The 25,581-nt window shown below is 38.4% G+C and overlaps 1 long non-coding RNA gene across 1 annotated transcript in view; it reads left to right on the forward strand.

Annotated features, from left to right (window-relative positions):
* The first annotated feature begins 363 nt into the window (after nucleotides 1-363).
* Nucleotides 364-25,581, forward strand: part of LOC144340874 (uncharacterized) — a 56,958-nt gene continuing 31,740 nt past the window's right edge. Inside the window, exon 1 of the long non-coding RNA XR_013417383.1 lies at nucleotides 364-556. This is a non-coding gene — a long non-coding RNA (uncharacterized LOC144340874). The remainder of the gene's footprint in view (nucleotides 557-25,581) is intronic.

Below are 25,581 nucleotides of genomic sequence, written 5' to 3' on the forward strand. Positions count from 1 at the left end.
TCTGTAGAAATGAAGGAATTTCTTAAGAACTCCTACACGTACCAGGTGCCAGAAATGATAAGTTCCTTTTCTAGGCTTCCTTGGCTTTTCTTGCTCTGTACACAGCCCCTCCTGCTTAATCTGTAATGAGCACTTGTTTCTCTGCTTAATCTGTAACTAGCAAACCTCTTACTCTGTAAACAACCCTTCCTGCCTGGTTGGTAAGGGACAGCCTCTCCCTTCTTCCCTAATTGGCCTTATTCAATTTCAAACACTAGCCGATTGGATCAGCTTAGACTGTGTGGTCCGACTCCAGCCAATGGGTAAAGGACACAGAACAGGAACTGCGTTAGGGATAAAAACCCCTGCCCCACCTGGCTTGGTGTGCTCTTGCCATCCTGACTGACATAGGCAGCATCCTTCTGCAGAAGTAAATGTGGCTTGCTGAGATATTTTCTGCCTAAGTTCTGGTTTTCTTTGCAGCACCCAGCGTTTGTTTCTAACACAGCGAAAGAGTGAGCTGTAAAAACCTCTCAAATTCAAGGAAGCATAAAGCAAATTGAACAATACTGGTGAGGTAAGAACTTGACTTTCCCAAGTTTTTCCCCTCTACTACCCTCTTCCTAAAATAATTGCAGGATGTAGAAGCCAAGATGAGTAGGCTAAGGAAAAAATTGGTAGGAAAGAAAGAAGACGCCAGAAGATGTCAAAGGTTTTTGCTTCCAGCAAACTTTAACTAAATAAATGTTAAATTAATGTAAAAACAAATATGGGCTTTTGATTGTTATATGGAATGAGACCATTTAATTTTTGACCAATTGGAGTTTAAAATTGCAATTACTTAACGTTGACCCCAAAGTTTTGAGACTTCAAAAGTCTTTATTCCAGGTAAGTGGGAAGATAGAACATTTTAAAGAATATCTTCACTTTAATCAAGTTGGACCTTATATAGCTAACATTTTCGTTTATCTCAATATTGTGGGAAAGGAAAATGTCATATGAACTCAGAAACGTAATAGGATCTAAACTTGAACAAGTGAAAAAATCATGATTTTTCAATTCTCTTGTGTATATAAATTACTTAGACCAATCTTTAGCAAAAATAAAATGAGAACTGTTTTATAAACAGTAAAGCGTCTACAGATTATTCAAGAAAAAAACCCTTATCTGTGAGTCCTTTGAGGACAAAAGCATTTTATGGCAGTGTGAACTAGTTAATGTCATTAGGTATTAAAAGGCAAGAACAATAAAAAACAGCGAGCAGAACGTATAAAGAAGTTAGAGGACTGGAAAGAAATTAGGCATGATGTAAAGTTTAAGAATGATAAAAACTAAATATTTGCATTGAAGAAAACATTTTTGAAAATGATGAGTTCTGTTTTTTGTTTGTTTGCTTGTTTATATTTTTCTTTTGGTAACTTTTCATCCCCGCCTCCCCCCCCCCCACCAAAAGCTGTTAAGTGCTTCATTAGTAAACAACATGATGGACAGAAAATAGATAGGAATACATTATGAATAGTTTTGACGTAGAATTATGTGTTAGTTTATAATCTAATAGCATGTCTAAAAGTTTTGAGTTGTATGTAAAATGCTTAAGAATTTTTAAAAAAAATCCCAGTGTGTTGTGGGATTTTCTTGATCTAAAATAGCTAACACCTGAATTTTATGATTTCATGCAATAATTTTATTTCATTCATGATTTTGTGGGTCAGGAATTCTGGAAGGGCCTGGCTGGGTGATTCATCTTTGCTCAAGCTGGCAGCAGTAGAAGCTGTGGAATACACTCAAGCTGGCTTCTCCACCCCCATATCTGGTGCCATGGTGCTCCCTGGCCTCTCTTTCTTTCCATACAGCATTTCCAGGGCCTCTCCAATGTGGCCTGGGCTTCTCACATACAATGGTTTCAGGATAGTAGCTCAGGGCTCTGGAAGATCAAGGAAGAGACACTAGTTCTCCTGTAGGCTGAGTCTGGAACTGGAGTGGAATAATCTCTGATGCTCTCTATTGTCAAAGTGTAGTCCACAAGTTTAGATTCAAGAGAGAGAAATAGATTCCATCTCTGCATGGAAGGAGGGTCAGAAGTTTTTCAGCTTTCTTTACGCTCCACACTATAGTTTATCAACCTTTAAGTTTATAGAGCCTTCTGAGAACCTGATGAAGAATATGGGAAATGCACTTTCATCACATTTGTATGCAATTTTGGTGGAAACACTTACCCTGAAGACTTAATGTCTAAAATAAGGTTGCGTGATGAATGGAATTATAGAAATAGTATATAATCCTTACCTTGATGTCAGATCCATTTGTCTATTCGCTAAATCCCTATCTTCTTTGTCCTCTTCTTTCCTCTTTAACCTTAACCTTCTCTTCCTTTCCTCTTGAGGTCTGTCTTTGAAAGGATCTTGGTTGTAGTTCAGCAGTTATAATTTCACAAGGTTCATTTCTCTCAGGGTAGTAATAAACTTTTAAAGTATGACTAGGTCAATATTTCTCTAAATGAGTTCCTTTGTCCATAATTTAAACCCAGTAGCAGACACTCTGTGACTAGAAAGACAGAAAGGAAATAATCCCTTGGCACAATATTTTTAATAGCCAGATGTCATTGCCACTCACCAACTTTTACGTTGTATACAAGTATAACCTTGCCAACTGATTTCCAACTCCTACCCAAACTGTCTGTTTGGATTTTGTTTCTTATCAGCCACCGCAAATACAAAGGTTGTTTTTCAATTTCGTTCTGTAAACATATGATTGCTGCATCCTGTAGGAATTGAAATTAAGCATCCCAGCTTTGGGAATTTTTTTCAGAAGCAATAAAAGGCTTCTTTGGCTTTGTCTTTTTATGAGGATGCTTTGCATCCTGCTCACATGCCTTGTAATGTAATCTCAAGACACAGCTGTTATTTCAGAGAGTTCATTCATGTCAGCAGCAATTAAAAAGTCCTTTGTTTTCCAGACATGCTTCCCAGCTTGCCTTGAGGAGCTTTGCAAACAATGACTCCTACAGCTTGAGAAAAGGAATCTTTATTGTGTGTGGCAGAAAGGGTGTGTCATGCTCATTTTCAGTCTTGTTCCATGATTTACCACAGGTACACCCGTGCATCTTCTTGACAGTGAAGTTTTAAATATAGAAAATTCTCTGTCGTCACTTTGCCACTTTCAGATATGACCTCTTGTAGCAATGAGTTAGAGCATACTTATAAGACGGGATGAAAATCAAACCACTCCTTTGATATCACTGTGTTACCCTACTTATGTTTTCATTTTATATATTGAAATGGATGTATCCTGGAGACTTGAGCTTCAATAGCTTGATCTTGCTTTGCTTTCAGGTGAGATGTGTACTATAGGACAGTATCTCAAGGGCTCCCTGTGCATACTTTGTGTTTCAGGTTATGGGCACCTGGAGAATGAAGAATTGAAAGAGAGACATGTGATATGATTTCAGAGCCTCAAAAAGGCAGGTTCTTTCCCTATCGGTCCTGTTTTCCTCTCTCAAAAGTGAATGGGTACATTCCTTGTAGAGGATTAGAGAAAGTACACGTGGCCTTGTCTTATCTAGCCTTTTCACCTGTAGAGTTGGGTCTCATGTGTATTAAGATAAATGCCTGCTGGCCGGGCGCGGTGGCTCACGCCTGTAATCCCAGCACTTTGGGAGGCCGAGGCGGGCGGATCACAAGGTCAGGAGATCGAGACCACGGTGAAACCCCGTCTCTACTAAAAATACAAAAAATTAGCCGGGCGCGGTTGTGGGCGCCTGTAGTCCCAGCTACTCGGGAGGCTGAGGCAGGAGAATGGCGTGAACCCGGGAGGCGGAGCTTGCAGTGAGCCGAGATCGCGCCACTGCACTCCAGCCTGGGCGACAGAGCGAGACTCTTTCTCAAAAAAAAAAAAAAAAAAAAAAAAAAAAATGCCTGCTATGAGCATTTACAAATATTAGTGTCATGAATACATTTGTATACCTTTCAGATTGTTACACATAGACTGTCTTATTTTAATGATTTGTGTGTGTTTGTGTGTGGTGGTGGTAGGAGCAGGGGTAACTAGACTGGTACTCATTTAACACATCCTTTCTGTTTTCGGTCAGTTTCTAGACTTCTTTTTGCTTTGGAATAAAAGGATGGGATGAAGGTGGGAGCAGGGAACTAAGGAAATTGCTAACTTATAATAAGCTGAAACACACAGCCAGAGGTACATATTTTCCCTTCACCTTTTAAATAATCAGAATGAGCATGTGATATCTCAAATGAAATATTTATTTACCTAAATGACAATGGGTTTTATATTTTAGCAAATATACAAAAAAGTATAGAATCTGCAGTCTAGGGAATACATAAAGGTACTATAGAACAGGACATATATTTCCAACTCAAGTTCCATAAGTCTATAGATTCTTTAAAGTCTGCTGACATTAGATAAGGAGTAATCAGGTATATGTCAGAGTAGATTTTACAAATGTGAAGCTTTTGAGTATTTTGCAAGCCTGTTGGTGAACACACATCTGGACTCTGAGTCACATGATTAATGTGAGCTCAAGTTTTTCTCAGCTGGAAATCTGCCCTTAGCAATTGCGTATCCCTCAGTCACGATGTCTGAGAATTCTAGTAAAAGGCAGGCAAAGTAATGTGTAATTACAAAGCATTTTTCTTATTCTGCCTTTATGGAAGAAGAGATCCAAATAATCCCAGTTCATAGAGTTAGAACTGATCTTAAATCAGCTAGTGGAAACCTTGCTTTGTGTAAAAGGAGGAAGCAGCAACAGTAACAGCAGAGAGATAAGTGATTGCCTACACACTGCTCAGTCACCCAGGATCTGAATCGAGGTCTTTTGACTTAGCCAATCCTGAATATCAAATTAGAAAGCCTGAGAGAAGTATAGTAGGCACTTTGTTTTTACATCTTTATTGAGGTAATTCACTCATTTAATATGTACAGAACTGGACTGTTTTTTAGTGTTGCTGTTGTTTGGATTTGTGTCCCCACCCAAATCTCATGTCAAATTGTAGTCCTCGGTGTTGGAGGACTGGTGGGAGGTGATTGGATCATGGGGGCCGATTCTCCCTTGCTGCTCTCCTGATAGTGAGTGAGTTCTCATGAGATCCGGTTGTTTAAAAGTGTGTAACACTTCCCCCTTTGGTCTCTTCCTCCTGCTCCAGTCATGGAGGATGCTTGCTTCCCCTTTGCCTTCCACCATGATTGTAAGTAAGTCCTCAGCCATGCTTCCTCTACAGCCTGTGGAACTATGAGTCAATTAAACTTATTTTCTTTGTAAATTACCCAGTCTCAGGTACTTCATTATAGCAATGTGAGAATGAACTAGTACAAACCTACTCAGAGTTATGGAGTTATCACCACATTATAGAACATGTCAAAATGCCCAAAAGAAAACCTTTCCCCACTACCAGTCACTTCCTATTTACCCCTAAAGGCCTGCCTCCACCCTCGTCCTAGGCAAGCACTGGTCTGCTATCTGTCCTGATGGATTTTCCTATTCTGGACATTACATACACATGAAATCATTTGAGAGGCGGTGTTTTGTGACTAGCTTCTTTCGCTTGGCATAATGTTGTAACACTTCCATGTTAAAATGATAATCTGTATTTCATTTTTTTATTGCCAAATAGTATTTTATTGTGCAAACGCTCCACATTTTGTTCATCTGTTAATGAGTTGAAAATCACATAGGCTGTTTTAATTTTTTGGCTATTATAAATAGTGCTGTTATAAATATTGTGTGAAAGTTTTTGTGTGCACTGCACATACATTTTAATTTCTCATGGGTATATATTTGGAAGTGAAATTGTCAGGTCATATGGTAAACCTGTGTTCAATATTTTGAAGAACTGCCAAACTATTTTTTCCTAGTTTGTTTTTACAACAATGTCAAAATATTATACTAACAACTCCCATGAACCAGGGTGATGCTGAGCTGATTTTCAAAGTATATAACCATCCATATGGAAAAGTTAGTGTATATTAATACATAGTTAAAAATCTTGAAGAGGCACAAGAAAGTCTTCATCATTAAAATAAGACTATGAAAAGCAATAATCATGCTTTCTACATTGTGAATAATTTGCATAGTCTACATTTAAACCAGCCAGTATATAACAGGCTTTTCGTTGGCAGCAATAAGAATTTGGCCAAGTTAATGTTAATATAGTCTTTCACTTTGCATTTCTAGATATAGAAAATGGCAACAGGTTTTTGATAAAGATGTTAAGATATTGAAAAAATAAAACTAAAAATATCAGTAGGAGAGAACAGCACCATTAAAGGAAGGGGCTAGTCTTAGTGCTGAAGTTCTCTGAATTCCAACTGCATCAGGGTTTGGCAGCAGTATCATGCACACACTGAAGAAAGCTTTTTTGCTGCCTTTTGAAGCTGCCTTTTGTAGGTCTTATGTATAAACAAACCAGAATGAGGCTATTCGATTTTTTACCTGTATTTCTCTTAAGACATTTTGCCAGCCATTTTTTTTTTAACCGTATACCTCGTAAAATAGCTGGAATGTCTAACTTTAGGTCCATGACCCATTTTTTTTTTCTGAGCTCCCCTACAATCCATGTGACATTACTTTGTATCCTGGAACCCCACCTTTACCTGTGGAACAGGAATAATTAGGTGCACCTGTGTACCTAAGAAGATGGGGATATGTGATAACAAATGAGATATGTAGCACACAGTACTCTGTGAACTATTTATTTATTTAGAGATGGAGTCTTGCTCTGTCGCCCAGGCTGGAGTACAGTGGCGCAATCTCTGCTTACTGCAATCTCTGCCACCTGAGTTCAAGAGATTCTCCTGCCACAGCCTCCTGAGTAGCTGGGATTACAGGTGTATGCCCCCACACCTGGCTAATTTTTGTATTTGCAGTAGAGACAGGGTTTCAGCATCTTGGCCAGGCTGGTCTTGAACTCCTGACCTCATGATCCACCCACCTCAGCCTTCCAAAGTGCTGGGATTACAGTTGTGAGCCACCGTGCCTGGCGCTGTACTCTGTAAACTATCAAGTTCTAAAAGATAAGGCATTTCTATGGGCCAAGTAGAACTGTGCTTATTATGTTTGAAGGGATATTTTAAATGTTCAGAGCACGGATACTTTTTTTTTCCACAACTACCTATAATTAATGATCAGCACTATTTAAAGCATTTAAAGGCACATTTCTAAACTGATAGGCGCAACTAAAAATATAAAATTAGGAAGAATTGACAACATTTGCTTAGCTACCACATCCAACATGAAACTCTCACTCCAAAAGGCTTTCTTGGGAGATACTGTAAGGAGCATGGAGCATGTACATTACAGACAACCTGAATTTGTATTTTGCATAATTTCAGGTTGCAGATTGCTCAGTTCTTTCCTTGCTTCCCAGAAACACTGGAAACTTACCCCATTCTTAACTCCATCTCTCGGAGCTGTTTTTATATTTTTGCAGGCAAAAACGAGAGGTAAAGGGACAGGTGAACTGTGGCTACTTAAAGTAAAATATGCATGACACGTTTCCTTTGCTCTCTTCTTGTGATACCGATACCAAAACACACCATTTTCTTAGAGAGTTTTTCAAGTTCTATTTTAAAAAGAAGGAAAAACAAAGTAAAGAGCTATTACCAAAATTCACATCAATTGGCAAGTTAAAAGCAACGCTAGGAATATGACCCCGAAGGGCCATTTCTTTTTCGCTTCTATTCACTTATCAATATAATTATAGTTTCATTAAATGCATTTGGGATTGAAAGTGTTTTTAAAGTAAACATTTACTTTAAAACAATGTATTAAAAGCTTAGAAAGGTGGGTGTATATATATATGTACATATAAAAGTACATCTCTCTGTACTTATGTATTTTATTATATATATTTATATGTAATTATATATACTTGTATATATTAAGAGTATATATATGCAAAAAGTATATACATACTATATATAAAGTATACATATATAAAGTATACATACTTTATATATAAAAAATATATACTTTATAAAAAGTATATATATGTTTTCATGATGGAAGATTGCAAATATAAAATAAGACAAAGAATACGAAATTTTAGTAAGAATATATCAACAAAAAATATAATTAGCAGCTTGTCGAGAACATTAAATTTTGCTACTGTCGAATTTTATGAGAGTAGCAGCTGCTCTGCCACTTACTACCTAAGCATCAAGATCTTAAGATAACACAGAGCCTTGTTTTTTATTAGTTTTTTTCCTACCTGAAAAAAAAACCAGACAGGGAATTCAGCAGGTGCTATTTCTGGAGAAAAATGACTAGCATTATGAACATCTTCAATTATTTGCCTCGTTTCATATAAATTCCTCTTTCCTCCCTCCAAGTTCTCATTATTCAAAAGTCATTTACCACTAAATTATAGAAAAAATAGTTTCTCCTGAAGCAGAAGTGAAGTGAAGCTGGGTATGAGTCAATAAACAATTATGAGGCTCTCAAATCATCAAAAAGATGCCACCAATGACATATGACCTATGCTGGTCTCGGCACCCGTTTATGAAGAGACTAGAAGGGGTAATATTTTTCCTTCTGTGGAACTGATGGTCCCTGTCATCTCAACTTGAGGGAAAGTTTGTCTTTGAACCAAAACATACTCGTTTGTGGAGGATATACAGAAGATACACATGAGCATTTCTTCCTAAGAAAATATGTTTGAAACTCTCATCATGTCTCGGCAAACAGAGCCTGAGATGAGTGGCTTGCAAGCCTCAGTAGCCTGGCTCATTGTTTTCTTCTAGGTATGGTAGAATCAGTGACTGCATGGCTCAGAGAGAGGCTGCGGAGCCAGGCAAGCCTCGGTTCAGACTTGGCTGCTCATGAACAGTGTGACCTTGGCAAATTATGGGGTTTCTTAAAGCCTGTTTCTTCATTTATAAGTTGTAAGTATATGCATCTTTTTTTAAAAAAAGGTTTAAAAGTATGTATGTAATACTCTGCACATGTTATGCATGGCAGAAGCTGTTGGGTTTCCTTACTCTTTCGTTGCCCATAGAATCCTGAGGATATTAGAGTCACAGCGTACCCAGGGCCAGAGAATTAGTCCTGATTGCTTTGTACTATTGTGGCAATCTTATTTTCCATTGCCGTGACTGATTTTGAAATATGAAATTCACTTCTGGCCAATGATATGTAGCAGGGAGACCTCTGGGGCTTCTAGGAGAGGCTTTTCACCTTGAAGAGAGAGAGGGATTGGAGGAAGAGTTCTATTTGGTGTTGGGCTTTGTTATGTGAGAACTTGAGGCCTGTGCTCCATTAGCCAACTGACTGAGACAAAACTGAGTATGAAACGCTGAGCTTCAGTTTGAAAGTGGGTCCCCAGGTCATTATGGAGCAACCATGAGACAGCCTCTTCTGGCCTTTTGTTAAACACAAGAAGTATCCTGTGTTTAAAGCACTCTAGGTGGGATTTTCCATTATTTGTAACCAAAAGCATCCAACACAAAAAGTAGACTGTTAATAATATGTGTTAATCAGTGTATTTTGAAAGGGCAAATTGGTATTTATTAAAACCCATTTCCTTGAATGAATAGAAAATAATCCTCAATTGAATTCCAACTGCAATTCTATAATACTTTTTCTTTTTAGAATTTTGGAAATTTAAAAATCTTAAAAAAAACATTTTTTTTTTCTTTTTCAGGGAAGATCTAATAAAATTTAGTGGAATTCAATCAGTTACATTTTATTTTAAAAGCAAAGAAGAATGCCATAGACTTATACTTTGGAAAGGAATTTAATAATTATTTATATCTAAAATTTAAATCACCTTCCTGCTTCTAATTAAAGAGCACTTAAAATCCATCTCAGGAGATAGAACTGGGGTTTTTTAATGAATTTTTAAAAACCAACCTATTAAATAGCAGCATTTTAGGTTAGGTTTATGTAGTACACAGGTTTATGTTAGGACTCATAATTATGGATCAGATCCAGTTTGGGTGATCCATGAAAAATAACTCATATGTCATGCTCATAATTTACATAAAAGAAGGTATTTCTTGTTCCTTCTTTTAATTACACGGGTGATACTCGCTGCAGAGGAGAATCCTAATTTCTGTTGTATTTTTATTCCTCTGTTGGAGATCTTCCTCTTCCCTTTCTTCTGCTTATCTCTGACAGACTACAAAGCTAAAGGAAATTAAAAATGTCTAAACATACCAATCCTGGAAATTTGAAATCTTTTTGAATTTTATTAGACCCTGTGACACCAACCAGAAATTGGAAACTTCTTTTGTCTTGGAAGCTGCAGACTTTCTTTAAGAATGATTAATGAGAAATGGTGCACAGATCAGGTAAGGACCTAGAGCTAGATCTGATTTTTTAAAAGTACCAGCAACTGGCTGGGCTCAGTGGCTCATGCCTGTAATCCCAGCACTTTGGGAGGCTGAGTTGGGCAGATCATGAGGTCAGGAGATGGAGACCATCCCAACTAACATGGTGAAATCCCAAAAAATTAGCTGGGTGTGATGGCATGGACCCGTAGTCCCAGCTACTTGGGAGGCTGAGGCAGGAGAATTGCTTGAATCTGAGAGGCGGAGGTTGCAGTGAGCTGAGAGAGAGCCACTGCACTCCAGACTCTGTGTCAAAAAAAAAAAAAGTACCAGTAACCCAGTAACTATAACAGTAGATTGTTTGAGCCAGTTCAATAGACAGCACAGGTTGTTGTATATTAAAGTAAAATGTGTGACTGTCTTTTTTGATGTAAAAGGTTATACATTCATCATTTGTTATTAAAAAATAATTATTGCAACTCTACTATGTTCCAGGCCATTCTACATTCAAACTTATAAAACCCCTGGAGGCCCTGGGCCCTACTGCATAGTAAAAATGCCTCAGAAGCTCCTGTAATTCCCTTGGCCATACTATTGATATTCCAAATGATACTACTATTTGAGCATAAGTATGTGGCTAGAAAAAAGCAGTCAAGAATGATGGACTGGATGCAGGCAAGAGTGTGCCTTGTACTCACCTCAGGGTCTGTGAGCTGGGCTTGTGGATTATGAACTTGTTGCGGGTGGTCGACGGGAACTGTCTGTGGTTTGGTTTGTCAGGGGGCATCAAGCAATGTCACTGCCCCCTCATCAGCATGTCAAATTGTATTAAGTCTCATCTCATGTAAATTCTCTGATGAACATTCTTATTTCCTGTAAGATTATTTGAGATAAAACTGAGATTTAAGATATAAGTAATTTGAAATGGATTTCCATGATTACTAACAAGAAATCCTTGTGAACCCACTTCTTTGTCCATGGATCCCCAAGGGGAGTGCGGAGAGAACTGCAGTTCCATGTGACCAATTTCCCTTTAATTATGCATTTTACACTAATAAATTTTAAAACATGATATTTGAGAAGGACTCAGACTTCCACAAACTGCCTGAAAGGTCTATGAACCAAGAAGTTTAAGAGTAATGTGGAAAGTAAATATAAGCATTTGTGCAACAGTGGTGCAAGGAATACAGAAATTAAATAATAGAAACAAGATCACTAATAAAGTTTAGGACTGGTCAGTCCTATCTTCCTCTAGCACATGAAATTGGGGCTGCAGCTGGCATAGCAACATCACTGAAGTCTCTGCATGGTTGGAAACCTTCACACACCCTCATGAGGAAGGGAATAAGCACAGCAGTGCGTGATTCTGTGGACAATCATCTTGGAGCTGTTGGATTTAGCAGTGGCTAAAATGGCCATATATTTTGAAAAGGAAGCAAGTTCTAGAGCTCGTTAGCTTGAAACTGGCAAGCAATCACAACTTTTTTGTCTGACCACATTTTACTTTTACTGCTTAGTAAAAATATACTCCAAACATCGGTAATGTCTAAGTACTTTCATTGAATGGTTTTATGTAAAAAGTGAGGAAGACATTTCCTCATCTCACCATGTCCTGTGATATGTTTTTAAGTTTGCAACTTGGAAAGCAGGCCCAGAGACTAGTATGTCTTGGGTGGCCTTTCATGGCCCAAACTACTTGTAATCTCCTATTTCCCATTTTCTCCTCTCTTTCTTTCTCCATTGCAGGATTAATGAAGACTCAGGAATATGGACATATTTTCAGAACCATGTTAATCATAGTCCAAGGAACTCATAAATGTATACAGACTTTTTTTTTAAAGTTATGCCACACATTTGCTTTTCATTATTTATTTACCTTTTATAATTTCAGCTTGTATTTTAGATTCAGGGGGTACATGTGCAGGTTTGTTACTTGGGTATATTGTATGAGGCTGAGGTTTGGTTGTATGATTGATCCTGTCACCCAGGTAGTAAGCATAGTATGCAACAGTTCGTTTTTCAGCACCTGCCCTCCCTCCCCCTCCCACCTGTAGTAGTCCCCAGTGTCTACTGTTCTTACTTTTATGTCTATAACTACTCAATGTTTAGCTCTTACTTATGAATGAGAACGTGTGATATTTGGTTTTCTGTTCCTGTATTAACTTGTTTAGGATAATGGCTTCTAGCTGCATCCATGTTGCTGCAAAGGATATGATTCATTCTTTCATATGACTACATAGTATTCTATATACCAGACTGTTTTAAAATAAAGGCAATTTTCCTCTTAATGAGAGAACTGCAAATAATGAAAGTATGTTCAAAAGTTATTTAAAATCAAAACAAGCTAAGGGTCTTTATCCATTTTGTGCTGCTATAACTGAATATCCAAGACTGAGATATTTATAAAGAACAGAGACTTATTTCTTATAGCTGGGAAGTCCAACATCGAGGGTGTGGCATCTGGTGAGTGCTTTCTTGCTGCATCATCCCATGGTGGAAGGTGGAAGGGCAACAGAGCATGCACAACAGAGAGGGTTGAACTCATTCTTTTATCAGGAACCCACTTCTTCAGTAACAGCATGAATCCAGTCATAAGGGCTCTACCCTCATGAGTCAGTTACCTCTAAAAAGTCCAGCTTCCGAACACTGCTGCACTGGGGATTAAGTCTCCAACACATAAACTTTGGTGAACACTCTTAAACCATAGCACTAAGTTAGTTATACTGAATGAGAACATGCACGAAGTGTTACTATTTGCCGTTCAAATTCTACTAAAAACTGTTGAGGTATAACTTTTAGCAGGCTCAAAATGCCTTTCTTTTAATGTTTCAGGGTAAGAATGGAGAAGGAAACAGGCTTAATGTGGCCAAAACTTGCATATTCTAATGTGGCCACTCAAACATTTTTTTCTGTCTCTCTCTAGAGTTTAAAGGCAGGGTAAAAATATCTCTGATTTGAAAGTCAGAATTGATTTCCACTTTTACAGATGTGCAACTAAAAACCTGGGAATCTTCCTTGGACCTTCTTTTTCTCTTGCACCTCACATACGGTTTGTCAGCAAATGTTGTCACCTTTACCTTCAGAATATATTCATACTCCATCACTTCTTACTATCTTCTCTGTGAGCTTCTGTGTCATGGCCACCATCTCTCTCCTGGATGACTCTACTGGTCTTCAAACTGGTCTTCCTCTTTCCCTCTTGCTCCTGTTAGATTATTTTTTTAACACCTTAGACAGAGGTCTGTTAAAATGTTAAGTCAGATCATGTTACCCCTCCACTCAAAATCCTGTGATCATTTTCTGTCTTACTCAAAGTTCCAGTCACGGCCCTTGCAGTGGCCAGCCAGGCCCTTCATTCTGTTCATGTTAGCTTTCTTGTCTCATTTCCTCATACTCCCCACTCACTCTGCTTCAGCCACACTGGCCCATTGCTTTCCCTTATCTTCAAACCCTGGAATAGTGGCTGTCACATAGTAGGTACTCAATAAATTTTTGATAGATGAATGGTAACCCAAGTATCTTCTGTGCTTATACTGTGATCTGAAATGCAAAGAAAAATGGACTAAGTCCCTCATTTGGTGTTTAGCTCCTAATGCTCCTTGTAAGTTCCTGGGGGAACTTAAATATCTTTAATTTTTCTTTCTTTCTTCTTATTATTTTTTTGAGATGGAATCTTACCCTGTCACCAGGCTGGAGTGCAGTGGTGTGATCTTGGCTCACTGCAACCTCCGCCTCCTGGGTTCAAGCAATTCTCCTGCCTCAGCCTCCTGAGTAGCTGGGACTACAGGTGTGTGCCACCACTCCCGGCTAATTTTTGTATTTTTAGTAGAGACAGGGTGTCACCATGTTGGCCAGGATAGTCTCGATCTCTTGACCTCGTGATCCACCTGCCTTGGCCTCCCAAAGTGTTGGGATTACAGGTGTGAGCCACCGTGCATGGCCTTCTTTTTGGTTTTCAAAAGCTCTAAATCATGATTTCCTCTGAAGTTTTTGTTTGCATTCTGCATTCTGCCTTCCCTGCGTACTGTCCTTTTTCTGCATCATGTTGCTCTGTTGGGCATGCTTGAATCCTTCAATCCCCACAGCTCTGTGTATAGCAGGCTTGGTTAAGATTTGGAATAATTAATGTGTAGGTCCTTGCTTTCTTAAAAGCCATTACTTTCTGCACTGAGAACTTTTGGTGGATTCATCTACTCAAACTCCAGTCTCCTTCCATTTCCTCAGTTTTGTTTTTTCTCTTTCCCAAAGTACTGCATTCCTTCTTAGGACATCTGATTATCAGAGCACTCTTTTATTTCTGAGCCAGACTATCTCATAGGGTTTCTACCCATTAGTGGATAAAATTCATTTTCCTAATTCTGTAATGCTCATTTAGAACAAATAACATCCCTTTTTCGGTGCTTCTCAGTCTTCTGGGGCTCTGTGAAAGTATTACAATCCTGGATAATTTGACTAAACATAGTTTTCTTAAAACGAAAACCATTCCTCCATCTGGAGAGTTCTATTTATTTTGGAAAAAATATGCTTTATAGTGATTAGGCCTCAGATATAAGCTCATTAGCCATATTACAGGCTGCATTTATTAATACATATTGGCCTTTTCAAAAAACTTCCTTAATGGATCTCTTGATATAGTAAAAATTGTGAATGGTTTTAATTGTCTAATGTATATTTTATGACAGATAAAAATATTATTATATCTGAATTCATGCTCCATTGCTAAAACTTAAGAATGTTATAAATAAACTACTTAAAATGTCCCATTTTGTTGGGAAAAAAACTTCTTATGAAGCTTAATGTGCAGTTAATTCAGAGCCTACACAAGAATGGCCTCTTCTTAAAAGTCTAACTATTCATTATGTGGCATTTTGTAGAGAAATTTAACGAAAGCAATGTAGGCAGCTTCACTCCAGTTCTTGGCAATAAGTAACACTGATGATTAATGACCTACATTGGTAATTGGCTCTTGGTTACAGATGCCATGGACATTTAAGAGATGAGACTATAATGAATGGAAATATCTCAGTAGTTCAACTAGCGCTTACTCACCGAGGGATTAAGGTGACCTGACATGCTAGTACAAGCCTGGTTATGTAAAACTGCATATGCTGTTTTTAGGTTTTCCTTGCATGGCAGTAATTTTCTTTTCACTTAAAAAAAAATCTTAGAGTTAGGAAAGTCTGCCAAAGAGAGAGCATTATGAAACAAATGCTACCAAAAACATTTGAAACCAACGTGCTAGTCAACCTAAGATAAGTAGTTTCTTATTTTCTAAGCAAGTGACATTTCCTAATGATCACCTGCTATGAATGGGCCGTATTGTTATGTTCTGTCAGACTTTAGCTGTATAAAGGTCTGTGCCTACAGGCGAACCCATGGGAACTGGGTCCTGGATTCTGCAAAGAAGAACCAAATCAAGAATCACTGTCCGTGACCATCTTAAAGACCTGGCATAGGAAGCATGCTTTTCTTCTTGTTGAAGTTTGCCAGCTTTGCATTTGGATTTGCCTTTTCAGATTTCGATGCCTCTGCACACTGAGATTTGTCAGTCATAAACTTTGCCAATAACTGACCATACTATGTCCACCCATGATTTTTTTTGTTTGTTTTTTGTTTGTTTTTTTCATTTTTTTGCTTCGAAAACCAGTTTTCCACAAGTCTTTACTTTTTTGGCTTCCCATTGGAGATTTTAGACTTGGGCAGTTGGGGGAGTGGCAGTAACTAAGAAAGCAATTCTCAGCATGAGAGCCAGTGAAAGGCTTGGAAATATGAACATCTCGGTTGTTTCTGGAAGAACAGCCTGTATTTCAGCATGGCTTGGGGCGTGTGGATGCATATGGTGCAGTGGACTCTAATGTTAAGCTCCATGCGATCATAAGGGGCTCAAATGCCACTCATAACAGCTTGGCAATGACTTGTAGACTTGAAGTTTTCAAACAGGATAATGAGATATGACCATCTCTTCTTACGTCTTTGGAAGATAGCTGTCTTAGGGTGACTGACTTATGGAGCAAGAGGCAAACTGGAACAAGAACTGAATGTTTTTGTTAGCTCATCACCAAGATAATGAGGACTTAAATTAGGGAAGGGGCCATAAGGGGAATAAGAAGAAGAACTTCTGCAGTAGGTAAGGCAGGACATGGCATGTCACAGAGGTAAGAGAGAAAACAGGAAGAGCTGAAGCTAGCTCAGAGTTTTCTAGCCTGTGGGGGCAGAAATGATGGCTTTGTTATGCGAGGTATGCAGCACATGAGGAACTAGGTTTTGTTGAGAAAATGTTGAGGTTTGAATATGTGGAGTTTGAAGGACTGATAAGACATTTTTCTGTTAATTAAGGTCCAGCTAGCAGGCAGAATTTAGGATTGAGGTCAGGGATGAAAGACACAGAATTGTCAGTCATCCACTTGTAGGAAATGTTTTCTCAGTGTGAGCACAGTCAGTCCTTGGAGGGCAGGTCTAGGTTTTGTTCACTCCTGTGTTTCCAGCCTCTAGTGACTGGCACAGACATTACACCGAATAAATACTGAGTGAAATAATGTGTCATTTAACTCCCCACCCCATTTCTTCTTTCCATTTCTCTACCAATTACTCCAAAGAAAAGAAAGGTTAACCTTAAATAGTTGTATTATTATGATTTTCTTTCTAATTTAGGAGATACATTTGCAGACTTAGAGGAGACTGGATACTATTTTCAACACAATGGCTAAGCATTCTTGATCTCTTATTTTCAATCTTGCTAATGCTAGTTTTTTTTTTTTCATACTATGATTAACAACTTCTGCAAGATGTTCAGACTTTATCACAGGTCTTGAAGTAAAGTTAATTTTACTGTTTCATTGACTGCTATAGCAATATATTAAAATTAAAAATAAATATTCAGTTATGCAATATTAGGAATAAGGTTGGTTTCAACAAAACAGGTAGCCTTTCTAAAACAGAGAATGTGGTGAAAATAACAATGTTAAATTACAAATTAAACTAGTTCTTTGTTAGTGAGTAAAAACATGTTCTTGGAATTATGATTTTTTTTTTTAATAAAGTGATTTGGGAGAAAAGTTTGACTTTATCATGATTTTCAGTCAAATCACATTGTAGCCCAAATTGACCAGTCTGAAGGTTTTTGGTGGTGGTAATGAGACAGGTATAGCAAAGGTTTAATAACTTGTGCTGTGTTTTGGCTACCTTATGTTATTTGTATATTATCTCTTTGTGTTTTAGAAATTGCCAATGTTCCTTTTTTTCTGAAAAAGAGTTTTTATGTCTAAAATGAGCTTTTAAGGGATTTGACTGAACAATAACTTTGGAAATGATAACCGATTTTATATGACTCTGATTGTCAGCCACTTGTAAGCTCCTTGAAGAAAGGAACTAGATCTTTGTGTGTGTGTGTTCATGTGTATGTATGTGTTAGGAAGTTTACATCCAACAGGGAAATTTATGTAATTTATACATGCTGAATATGGATGAGGAAATGAGTGGTCATTGAATAGTGATTGTCTACAAGATATTTTCAGAGACAAAAACTACATTAAACTGGTTTCAGGAAACATCATAATTCCTTAATATAGCTTTTGAACCAATGACTTTCAGAGCTGTTCAGAAGGACGCCATTGTTAAACTCATGTGCTATCTTCTCAGTCTGTGAAAAGCATGTGGCGTGTCTGAACTGGCAGAGAAAAGTGGGAATGCCTGTTGATTACTCTTTTTTGTTTCTGGTGGGCAAATCAAATATTGAGAAGACTCTCAGTGACTTCTCCTTTTGCATTTTCTTTTCTATTCCAAGTCAAATGTCACATAACATAGTAGGGAAGCCTGAAAACTGACAGTTTCCCTCATTGAGCATAAGCCCTATGTCAGTATTTTTCTTTCCAAAATATTAGCCATGGCTGTCACATTCTCGTCTATCTATGACCACCTCAGAATACACCTCTGCATAAGTAGGGAAGGTGCCGTGCTCGTGGGAGCCATGTTCAGTGAAGCCCAGTTTGCATTCTAAACATTTCAGAGCACTGGGATGGCAGATGCCAGCAGAACGCTGTCCCTGGTGGGTCTCTGTCATTTCTCTTCATCCCCATGGCTGCCTGTGAGAAAAGTATAAAACCTCCTAGACTATGTCTCATTATATAATCCCAGGTGGGCAAAAACTGCTCCCTCTCTTCAACTAATGATAAGTTTATGATCTAGGGAAGAAGAATTGATAGTCCTGGTTATTTTTATGCTAAGTGGTGCCAAGACAGATGCTGTTTCGTTCTTGGAGGTATCTAGAGAGGCCTCTCCCTAAGGCGCCTCATGGAAACAGATTTGGACTGTTTTCTGAGTACCAAAAAGGAAATGTTTTCCTTCTTCTCCAGGCCTTAGGGTATAGCAGCGAGATTATCTGTTAGATCTTTTAAAAGGGAAGTATCCACTCCCTTCCCCCGCCCCCTTTTATTTAGACACAGCTCTCTTGCCGAGGCCTGACTGCAGTGGCCTTATCATGGCTCACTCCTGGGCTCAAGCAGGCCTCCTGCCTTGGCCTCCCACAGCACTGGGATTACAGGCTTGAGCCACCATGCTGGCTGGAAATATCCTCTTTTGAAGAGCAAAAACTCTGTTTCCGCCTAGTTCAGACTAGTGCTCCTCCTGTACCATCTGTGACTGCTGTGTCTCCGGGCTGCTGCTGAGCTTGTGACTGTGTCTCGCCCCCGTCCACACTGTCTGCCTGGCTCAGGCCTCAGAATGCTACTCTGACCTCCAGCATGGACTCGATATATTTCTCATGAAAACTGATTGAATTTCGTTTCTGAATGCCTGGATTCTCAATCAATCATTAGATTATAGCTCAGCCACTCCCCATAGGGCCCTAAAGGAGAGGAAGTGCTGAGAGGACACTCTGGCTAAGGACTGTTCCTCATGAAAAGGCAGGGCTTTGGAGGAATACCTCTCGTGCCCTGGCGAGTGAACCTTGCATGAGCTGGGAGGGCCCCTCTTGCCTTCTCATTGAGGTCTCAACTACCGATGGGGAGAGGGCCCCTACGCCTGACGCTACATGGCCATATCACTCTGTAGGTGAAAAAGGATATGGAAAGATAAACTCATGAAAAGTCCTGTTAGGTATCGCCAGCCACGGGCTCCTCCCCTGCAAAAAGCAGCCCTGACTTCTGTCCCTGCACCGGCCACACAGAGGCCATTCAAAGCTGTATGGAGGGGTCAAAGAGGACACAAGACTACTCACTCAGAGCGTCCTATTTGCTTTTTATTGTAAGGTGATCCGTCACCTTTTATAATGCCCAAATTGTGTCTTTAAAGCCCCCCTGCTTTTGTTCACTTTGACTACTAGTGAGACTTCTCTTCTTCCTTGGAGGTAGAGGAGGTGAGCAGTAGGGGGAGAAAAAAGCACTGACTTCCTGCTGGAAGTCAGTCATTTCAGCCAATACCATGTATTTCAATGCTTTCCCATTTTGTTGCCAACAATAGCTTTTTGACACAGGCCTGTCTTCTCCTGGGCATCTCCTTCTGCTGGAGTTTCATGACTCCTGGGCATCTTCTGCTGGAGTTTCATGACTTTGGTGCACAAGACCTCCAGTCTTTCCCTGGGCTATTGGCTCAGGCTGGGTTCTGTGTCTCAGCATTCTCTGAGAGCAGCTGGGGGCTCAGGGAGGGACATGCCTGCCTTCTGCTCCTACATGGGGGTTGAGAGCCCTGGGTCTCCAGGGACCGCAAGTGGTCACCACTTTCTTTCTTTTCTCATAGCCTAGTTTCTGCTTGGCAATCCACAGCACATCTAGCCTGTCCTTGCCTTTGAACCCTCACTCACACAGTTGCTGTTTTCTGGAGTCCTTTTCCTTATGACATTTCAAATTTGACTCATCCTTCGAGGCTTTTGTCATCTTAACTCTTAAGCACTTAGAATTTCTTCTGCAAATGTAGAGATTTATTCCATACTGTCTTATACTTGTGTTCAGTGAGACACCCTTGTGTCCTTATACTAATTCCATTTCTCTATTGTTTTTCTTGGCTCACACTTGCCAAAATTATTCTGAGTTATTTGCAGACTTCTACCTAGAATCGAAGTGTCTTTTGGTGCCTAGCTACTTCCCAGGGATCTGATTAAATTCGATGAAACCTTGCTTCCCCAGCTAGTGACAGTCCAGAATTCTCCCTCCAGTTGCTGAATGTCTGGGGCCACTTTCTCATCACTGAGATAAATGCTGCTTTGTTTATTCTGCCTTTCACTCTGCTCTAGAGCAGGGGTTGGCAAATTATGACCATTACCTGCAGGCCAAATCTGGCCTATTGCCTGTCTTTGTATGGCCTGTGAACTAAGAATGAATTTCACAGAAGCTTTACTGAAAACATAGTCAATTAACTCATATTTTGTATGTGATATGCATTATATACTGTAATCTTACAATAGACAGAAGAAAACGTTATTAAGAAAATCATAAGGAAGAGAAAATATATTAACTATTCATTAAATGGAAGGGGATCATTGGAAATGTCTTCGTCCTTATTGTTTTTATGTTGAGTATGGAGGAGAAGGGGCTGGTCTTGCTTTCTCAGGGGTAGTAGAGGCAGAAGAGGTGGAGGACATGGAAGGGGAGGCAGGAGAGGCAGGCACACTCGGTGTAACTTTTTTTTTGAAAAAAATCCAGGCGTAAGTTGACTCATGCAGTTCAGAGCTGTGCTGTTCACGGGTCAGCTACACATGCCTTGCGGAGTGCTCACACTGGAGTTATTGCTCTTTGACTCTTTTCGAACTCTACACATCATTTTTTTTTTTTTCCCACTTTCTACCCAATCCTCTCTCTCCCTGCAATGTCTGGCAAATTTATTTTCTTATCTACCATAGCTCAGTTTCACCTGAAACAATGTCTCCTGGCACATTTACCTCCAATGAGGAAATCTGGGGACCAGCTGTTTATATAATTGCATTTCCCATCTTTCTCTACATTTTTAGTGCACCTTAAACAAAAGCATTGTCTCCTTGATAATCTCTCAGCTTCTTTACTCTAACTTTTAAGATTTATTAAAATATTTGAGAAACAATGTGCCTGATAATTAGAATCAACAATAACATATAAATATCATGGTTTCCAAGAATCCTGGAGCATGGTGTGGGGTAGGAGATGGGGGATGGCAGGGACCTAAAGAGGTCATTGAGGCTGTGAGGTAATGATTCACTTAAGTCCCACAACTGGATAGTATCGTTTGTCATTCACATGAGACCAGGACTCAGGTTTCATGTGAATTGACTCACATCAAACCATACTACCTCCTCGAATGTCCTTTAAATTTTCTCCCAGTAAGGAATGATACAAACAAATAAATCAACAAACTTAAATAATGTCACATATTTAACTAGTAGAGCAAGAGGATCCAAAGTAATAATCATGATATGGTGTCAACTGTGGAAAGCTATCAGGATGGAATTGCCAATGAAGTGCCTGAGATGGTGATAGCATTCACGTGTACAGACAGGTAGATGGAGTGCCCCTTCCAAGCTTGCTTCTTAAATAGCACGGCACCAAAGACAATTATCTCTACTGAATTGCAAAAGCAGTAATTATTCTATCTCCTAGAATACTCCACTTTTTCCTATTTCCTCACCTCACCGCTAATTTAAGATAACTCGATGGCATTTAAGTAGGAGAAAAGAATTTGTATGTAAATGAGGGAACAGACAAAAACAGGTTATTAAAGTCCATTGGATTCTAGAAAGCTTCACATTTGATTAAAAAACTATGATTCTACAAAAGTGTTTAAGAATATCTGGAGTTTTTTTTTCTACTAAATTATTTTGAGAATAGTAATGTGATTTTTATTCCAGAGCAAAATGAATTCTGCAGCAGCTTTGTAATAAAAGTGCAGCAAGGTGAAAATTATCTGAAAACTTTGCCTGCCTCAACCATAGCATTATCACCATATATATCGGGAAGCAGAGGCATTTCTGCCAGTTCATTCTCTCCTTTTAGCTGTGACTTTTTGATAGGACGTGTATATATTATACATCTGTGTGTGTGTATATATATATATGTATGTATATGTGCATACATACATAACAGCAAAATTTTTACTATAATTATTAAAATGCAAAATTATAAACAACTTCACATAAATATAATATTTTAGAATTTAAAGATTATGTCAACAAATTACATGGTTATCATTATTTATGTTAATGTTAATTATTTGAAGGTAATCACCACTAATCTTCAATAGGATGTGAGGCTTCTTACAGTTTTAAACACATTGTAGAATCAGACAACAGAGACCATCAGTTCAGTGTTAAAGAAACAGAAAGCATTGTTTGATGCCATCAACTCAGGCAGGCTTTCAGATGTTCAATGACATCCTATATTTTTTTCCCCTTAGGTAGGTAGAAGAGAGTAGGTGTGTGATAAGAAACTGAGAAACAGCTTAAGTTGATCAGACAGTTATAAGCCTTTGATACTGTAGTTGCACATTTTGTTTTAGGCTCCTAAACATCTAAGAATGTAACCTAAATGTATCAAAATTTATTTGGCAAAGGAGAGAGAGTGAGAATCTGTGTGTGAGATGACCATCCCATAAATCTTCCAACATAGCATGGCAAATGGAGAGAAATGGGAATACAACGTAACTTCTAGACCCGCTTTTTATCGATCAGCTTTGAACTTTATTTCAGGACAGATTGTTTAGGTATTTTCTTATTGGTGGAAAAAAAAGACTTCTCGATTTGTTCCCTGAGGCTCTTAGACGGTTTCCTCCAAGGGATGTAAGAAGGATGCTTTCCTTGAAATCATTTTGTTTTATTCAATACGTTGTACCAATTTAGTACACATTTTAGACTTCTCAACTTCTTAGACTTGTATATGTGATAATTTTCTATTGATTTTTTGACTTGTTATGTCACAGATTTTGTGATTACATTTACCCTATTCTCTAGAGATTCATGGTTGTGAATCTCAAGAGTAGTTATTAGCTAAATAAGATTTCTAACAAAATTAAAGAGTGATGGAAGATGCTGTTGATAATTTTGTAATATCAGAAAAGTGGTAGCAAATTGAACAGAAGTTCTGAGTTTTGTGTGTGTGTGTGTGTGTGTGTGCGTGTGCGTGTGCGCGCTATGGACACTGTGACAGGCAACATAATAGCTTCTGAAAAATGTCCATGCACTGATTTCTGGAATTTATAAATCTGTTACCTTACATGGAAAGGGAACTTTGTAGACATGATTAAGAGCATCTTGGATTTTCCAGATGGGCCTAGTTTAAGTACAAGTTTCCTTCTAAGTGAAAGAGGGAAGCTGGAGGATGAGAGAGGCAGATATGATGATGGAAACAGGGATCAGAGTGATGTGACTGGTAGATATGAACCAAGAAATGTGGTCATCCTCTGGAAGCTGGAAGAGACAAGGAAACAGATTCTCCCGCACAACCTCCAGAAGGTGTGTAGCCTGCCTATACCTTGATTTTAGCCTTGTGATACCCACTTTGGGCTTCTGACCCCTCCAGATCTGTAAGATAAATTTGTGTGGTTTTAAACCACTATGTTTATGGTAAATTTTTACAGCAGCAATAGGAACTTGATACAGATGGATACCTTCTGAAAGTCTGGTGAAACCTGTGAGTCTCTTTGCAGGATAATATTTTAAAATACAGAAAATAAAATAAATAGAAATAACACATATCTCTATGTATAAAATAAAATACAGAGATACAAGAAAGGAAATCAAGTAGATTAAAAACTTTTACCATAACATTAAACACATTTGTGATATAGTAATATATGTACTTTGTGTTAATATCTTAAATGACAAGATAAATCATTTAAAATATGGACAAGTTAAATATTATCTTGTATTTGTCAGTGTGAAGGCTAACCATTTGTTGACTCTGCCCAATTCATGTTTAGCAAGCTGTATAGTCCTATAGAGGATTAAGAATTGAAATTTGAACAGTATAGATTTGTAAAAGTTTAACATTTGACTTTTCATCTTTTTCCAAGTTTGGTCCAGAAAAAATTGTGGGTGGGAAACACTGGAAAACAAAGTCATTGTCTGGGTCACCAGTAAGAAAATACATGATATCACTGTTAATTGAATAACTGAGAGGAAGAATTACCCACTAGTTGGCAAGCTATCTTGCATAAGCATTGTTAGAAAAATTCCACGCAATTTCTAAAGGGGTTTAATAAGTACCATGATTTCAAATTAGGGATGAGTATAAATATTATTTTGATATACCTGTGAAAACCATATTGTGGTATGAAAATATCTATGCTATTTTTGTGACAAAATGACAGATGCCACTAGTACTTCTTTCCTATATTTATAATTTAATGAAATGCTAAATTTTCACTAGAGATTAAAAACAAAAGATTTATTCTTTTTCAGTTCACTTTTGTGGGCCCTGTAAATTCTATCCGTAGGTCCCCTTTCTAGAGAACAACTAGAAAGGAAGCAGGGCAACGAGCGGTTTTGTAAAACGGAGCTATTCTTCTTCCTCCTTTTCATTCTAATTTTGAGGAGAAGGATTGTCTTGCTCGTGAACATAAATCACATTAAAATACACAAAACACACGGAGACATGATGGGTCTGTCTTGCCAGCCCCTGACGGTGGAGCTTTGATTGGTTGTGGCTAAGGGATCAATTTCTCTCCATATGTCTTCTTTTTCTTCCTTAATCAAAGTGTTTCTTCTCATAGGGAGGCAAGTAATTTTTAAAAAATTATTTGATAATGAGAAAATTATATTCTATGTCACAAGAAAATAAGTGGGGGGTCAAGAATGGAGGTTAAGCAGATATTTAGATCAGATCATTTGTGAGATGATTTGTAAATATGTGGTATGTACTGAACGTTTGTGTTCTAAGTCCATTGGTTGAAATCCTAACCCCCATGTGATGGTATTAGAAGGTGGGGCTGCTGGGAGGTGATTAGGTTATGAGGGCAAACCCTCATGATGGGATTAGTGCCCTTATCAAAAAGATCCCAAAGGGCACCCTCGCTTCTTCCATCCTGTGAGGACACAGTGAGAAGATGGTCATCTGTGATTCAGAAAGTGGTCCCACCCGGGTACCAAATCTGCTGGCGCCTTCATTTTGGACTTCTTAGCTTTCAGAACTGTGACAAATAAGTGCTTATTGTTTAAGCCGCCCAGTCAGTATCATTTTGTTATAAAAACTGAATGGACTTTATAATATATGTCATATGAAAATTAAGGGAAAATGATATTATGATGTCTGTATTGTCATTTCAAGGAAAGTTATAGAATCGATTTGAGCATGAATATCCTGATAGTTCTAACCAATCAGACATGTTACTTAAAGAAACCTTGTCCTATGAGGGAGCAGATGATATGGT

This window comes from Macaca mulatta, chromosome 5 (genome assembly GCF_049350105.2).
Source record: "Macaca mulatta isolate MMU2019108-1 chromosome 5, T2T-MMU8v2.0, whole genome shotgun sequence".
In the NCBI taxonomy this organism is placed as follows: domain Eukaryota; kingdom Metazoa; phylum Chordata; class Mammalia; order Primates; family Cercopithecidae; genus Macaca; species Macaca mulatta.